Source organism: Ursus arctos, unplaced genomic scaffold, assembly GCF_023065955.2.
Source record: "Ursus arctos isolate Adak ecotype North America unplaced genomic scaffold, UrsArc2.0 scaffold_3, whole genome shotgun sequence".
Taxonomy (NCBI): domain Eukaryota; kingdom Metazoa; phylum Chordata; class Mammalia; order Carnivora; family Ursidae; genus Ursus; species Ursus arctos.
In genome coordinates, this window is record NW_026622985.1 from 717,739 (window position 1) to 723,103 (window position 5,365).

The following is a 5,365-nucleotide window of genomic DNA, read 5'->3' on the forward strand; positions in this document are numbered from 1 at the left end:
AATGTACAATAAGCATCTCACCAGTGCTTGGAACGGAAGCAGCATCCGTGGAGACAGATCTCCCTATGATGCTGGGTAGAAAACTTGTTTATTGAGCCCCTGCTGAGATGGGCACCTGGTTTTGACCATCAGCGATCAAGTGCCTGGCTTCAGGGAGCTGCGGTCCAACAGGATGTCTCAGAGCCACCCTGGGCCAGTTACACAACCTCGCTGAGCCGCGTCTCCAGCTTTAAACCTGGGACATTCCTGTCTTTCTGGTAAATGTCAGGCTGTGCAGACATGCAACAGTGCAGGCCCTGACCCAGGAAGCCGTGGACCCAGCAAGTTCACGGCTCCCATTTAGGCCCAGCTCTCCTCCTCACAGCACCACAACAGTGGACTTGGGCCCCGGGCTCGTATGTCTCTTCTCAGTGCTGATGACAGCGGCCACCAGCGGCAGCCCCTAGTGGTGTTTCGTCTTGGCCAAAAGCCTGAAGATGTATGCCGACTCCAGGGCCAGCTTGGCTGCTGTGAACTGCCTCACCGTGGTCTCCATCTCCACTGTCGTGAACGTGCTGGGGCTGTTGCTGGCCAGGCGGTAGGGAATCTGGTACCCTGTGGACAGGGCAGGAGGACCACACATTGGTCACGTCACCCCCCTCGGACCCCGCATTCCCGCCACCCTGCCACCACCACTCTGCTTTCTTTCCCTGACATTCTTCCTCCTCTGCCAGCATCTGAGAGGGAGGGCACAGCCTTGGTGATGGATGGAGACTCTGAGTGCTGGGCCCCCATGACCCTCGTTCCCCTTCATCCTTCCTGCCACCAAGATGTGGACACAGTTTCATCTTCCCCAGGGCTGTTGCAGCTGAGAGAACATGGCAGGAACCAACCAGTGCTGGTGAGGGGCAAGCCCAGTGCTCCCTGCTTTTTCTCTTCCTCCTCACCCCTCCTGCCACTCCCCCATCCTCCCAGGGCCAAGAGCAGTGCCTCCTCCTAGAATGTTCCTTCAAGTGCGCCCTTCTCCCATGGTTACATGTCTTTCCCCTCAGTCATCCTCCCCATCTGTCCACAGATCCCAGCTTTGGGAATGGGAGCTGGTGCCAGCTCAGCACTGTCCCCTGCTGTCGGCCCCTCCTCTGCGCCCACCCCCAGGAAACCCCAGCGTGCCCCCCTTCCTGGGGGTTCCCCTGCAAATAATACCCCCCTGCCAAGGAAGCAGTGGGGTGCATGTTATCAGTTCTGGGGGGCTTCTGCAGCTCTGAATGGCTCCTGAAGTTCCTTGGTTTTCAAGGGATTGCAGTTGATGAGATGTTATGAATGACCAAGCCTCCCAACCAGGCTGCGCCAGACCGCCTCCACGCATGTGTGAAGAGGCAACGCCAACTGTCAGACCCAGCCCAGGACCCAGCTGTGCTCCTGCCCTGATTAAAACCAGAGCTGGTGGGGTGCAGTGGCATCCACAAACACAGAAGACAGCCAACCTGCTCATTGACAGATGATGTGGGCCTCAAAGTCGGGAAATCGTGGGGTCCAGAAAGAACTTGTGTTTACTCAATAGATGTGTGCCCCACGAACCCAGAAAGCTCTGGATCAGCAGAGGGGCTTCTTGGGTCCGTGACGGCAAGGGCAGAGTGGTGACAACGGTTACTGTCCCCCTGGACTGTGCTCAGTCAGCCTCCAGGCCTCCCAGGTCCCTTTCTGCAGCCACCTATCGCAGTCAGTCCCTCCCAAATGTCCCCTGGGGGACACACTGCCCCTCCTGAGGACCATGGCTCCACAGTCGGACCCGCAGCAGCTTGCCTCCCCTGGGCCTCTCTGCTCTGCACTCTCCTCCCTTCTGTTCATCACCAACAGGCAGGAGCCTGTTCGGGTCCATCCAGCCAACTCCTGGTGGACCTGTAATCCCAGAACTGACCTAGGAAAAATTCCTCAGCCCCTCAAACTGCGAGAAGTGCCTTCCACTCTCTGTTCCGCTCACCACCTACTTGTTTACAGGCCACATGCCTTGATGAGACCCTGGACTCCCTGGAGACCTGGAAGGCATCTGTCTTGGCCTCCCCGCAAAGTCCTTGGAGTGGCAGGGTTTCAGGGCCCTGAAGTGGAATCATGCAATATTGGTCTTTTTCTCCATGCTTTATCTCACAGAGCATAATATGTTTTCAAGGTCCGTCCATGTTGGGGCATATTTCAAAATTGAATTCCTTTATAGACCTCCAGTTAATAAAAGTGTATCGATATTGTTTTGCTAATTATAACAAATGCACCACACCCATATAAGATGTTATTAGTGGAGGAATTGGGGTTGGGGGGCGTGGGTTATGGGAACTTTCTATATTATCTCTTCAACTCTTAGATTTGTCTAAACCTCTTGTTGTCAATAATGCCTATTAATTTTTTAAAATCCAAGAACACTCTTTCAGGGAGCGATCTGTGTCAGCCAATATTGGTTCGAACATCAGCTGAAGGTCTGTACGTTAGCTAAAGATGTTGTTTACTGGTAAAGGTGAGCCCATTCTAGAGTTAGAAATGCACCTTGACTGCTGGAGTTACAGCGATACTGATTGACTTGATCATTTGCCTTTGCATACAGAAGAGAAGAATGTGGCTTCACATTTTGATGTTTTCTCTTACATATGGGTCACTGAATAAAGTAGCATCATTCTTCTTGAATGAACCTAATGAGTCCATTCCCACAGTACCTTCAACTGGGTCATTGGTAGGGTGCCCCCTGTTGTTTGGCCAGAGGCAGAGTTTTCAGAATCACTGCTTGGGGTCAGGTGATACTCTTGACTTCAGGCAGGAGCCGCGAGCACCTGAGAAAGTTACGTACACCCCTCTGTGTCTCATTTGCCTGTTCTGAGATGTTGAAATGTGACTGTGGCCTACTTATTAGAATTATGTTATGAGGCTAAAAGTAAATAAACACAAGGAAAGCCTTAAGAAAAATAAAATAAATGACTGGTGTTTCATAATCGCCCTAAGTGTTCAAGCACTGAGCGACTGCAAGAATAAGGTAGACACTTGGTGGTGGTGGAATCCAGAGAGGGGACGTGGATGGCTCCACACCAAGAGAGGATGGACACTCACTCTTAGCTTTACATGGGAAGGATGCTTTACTGCTCGTGGACAATACCTGTTACCATCTCCTGTAATCCTCAGGTCAGCCCTATTGAAGTGGGTGGGGGCAGAGCAGGGGCTGTAAGCCATATTCTAGTGGGAGGCACTGAAATGTAGAGAGATTAAGTGACATGCCAAGAGTTACCAGTCACTTTTGCCAACATTAGAGATAGGTTTCTTACAGGCTTTTTCTATTTATGCACTTCCCACCAAAGGGAACACTGTTCTCATTTGGGGCATAGGTAGTAATTCCTCCAAGTCGTGTGCCTGAATCATCAAAAGTGGCCTCGGTTTGGAGTTGACACAGGAGTTGGAATTCCCCAACGTTCCCAGAGGGACGTACCATGGGGGGTCCGCGGATGGATGGCACATCCAGCAGTCAGAAACCCAGGAGTGACATCAGGGATGTTCTGACCTATCAAGGGTAATAATTAGTAGAATGATTAGAATAAGAAAACGGGAGTAAAGGGGTCATTCTGGGTGAATGGCAACAAGGGTTTATGGGAAATGAGAAGAATTATTTTAACTGAGCAGATACAAAACAGAAAAAGAATTAAATGGGAGTCTTGGCCCAATATCTTGTGTGGAAACTGCCCACTAGCCATCACAATTTGCCTGTTCTGAAAATCTTGGGGCAACTGCCTGCTTCTGAAGACTGGCTATTTCCAGAGGATCTCTGAGAAGCCTCAGTTGGAGTAGCCCTCTAATTGTGTGAAATTCTGATTTTTTAAATTATTTTATTTATTTTAGTGGAGACATATGAAGCCAAGGGTGAACTCCCACTTTGTTACACTGCTTTTTTTTAAAAACAGTACCTGAAGGGGTCCCTTCAGGGGATGTGTAAGGGCAGTTTTTCTCTGATGTCTCTTCCTGAGGTTGAAGATCATGAAGAGGTTTCTAGGAAGATTTCAGGAATGGAGGCCTGAAGCTGTTGGTGAAAAACTTGGGCACTATTACAAGAGCTCTTTGCAATATGCTGCCATGTCTGCACGTAGTAGGGTAGTGCAATCTAGTCTGGGTAGTGAAATTCCTAGAGATAAGGAACTTCCAGCTACTCATTTAGTGGGAGAGCCCGTGTGTTCCCAAGTGAATGGACTGGAGAGCCATCATCCCTAATGTGTATTTGCACCCAGGGAGCTCACAGGTTTCTGAAAGTTTTGCTACTTTAAATGGAAGGATGAAAATGTTTTGCCCACTCGAAACAGTTTATGTCTTAAATAATGAACTGTGTTACAGCAAAATTGTAATTTCTTGTGAAACTCTATATTTCTTTTTGGCCAAGGTTGAGAGCAAGTAAAGAGAACCCTTTTTAGAGGCTTTTTTGTTCTCTGGACAAAGTCGGAGATCATTCACACGTTGTATAAGAACTGAATTACAAGGGAAACTTAGATTTCCTTTTTCAGTCTTGATTGAGCACACGGGAAAAGGAGAGGGGCCTTCAGTGAACTCCTGGGCCATGACTGTCCAGGTATGCCACTGTTCTGTCCAGGAGAGAACAAAAAGGATATATCCTTCTGGTCTCTTAGTGAAAAAACTTTGGATTCAGAATTTCTTTTGGAGGCCTCAACATAGCATCCAAAATGTGCTGCCCATTGGGCTTCCTCCTTTCCGATGATGCTTCTCAAATGAATGATTTTGCTCCAATCAGGTTGTCTAGAGTTGGCCCTGAAAAGCCAAATCATCATTGGTGAAGTCGTGGGGAACAAGAATTCGGATTGTGATGAATGTACACATAAGCATCAGACATTTTTTTCTGGAAAAGGAGAGGGGTTAGGTTTAGAGGATTCCCAAGAGAGCTGGTGAGAGTTGGTAGAAATAGAACATTTGTGCATCTCGTGCCTTGAGCCCCCAAAATGACAGGGCTGAAGAGAGAGATGATAGATTTGAAGATCCAAGAACATCAAGTGCCTGGAGGAGCCCAGATCCTGCAGGAGGAGGATCATAACAAGCAGGAAAAAGGAACTTGGCCAAAGCTACAAAAAGGACCTTATCAATAAGAGAGAGGAGAGGGGTGCCTGGGTGGCAAAGGTGGTTAAGCTTGTGACTCCTGGTTTCGGCTCAGGTCATGATCTCTGGGTCCTGGGGTCAAGTCCCATGTCAGGCTCTGCCCTCAGTGGGGATTCTGCTTTGGATCTCCCTCTCTCTTCCTCTGTCCCTCCCCCACTCGTGCCATCTCAGTCTCTCCCAAACTAAAGTAAATAAATCATTACCAAAAAAAAGGAGTATAAAAATGAAAGAGGAAATAAATTACATGCAGATGGTGGAT

General features: G+C 48.9%; 1 long non-coding RNA gene across 1 annotated transcript; it reads right to left on the bottom strand.

The window, feature by feature from the left end:
- Window positions 1–394: 394 nt before the first annotated feature.
- Window positions 395–4,175, bottom strand: LOC130542103 (uncharacterized). Its single transcript, XR_008956412.1, has 3 exons — window positions 3,915–4,175; window positions 3,443–3,514; window positions 395–594 (listed from the first exon to the last, which is right to left on the bottom strand). It is a non-coding gene; the product is annotated as an uncharacterized LOC130542103 (long non-coding RNA).
- Window positions 4,176–5,365: the final 1,190 nt, after the last annotated feature.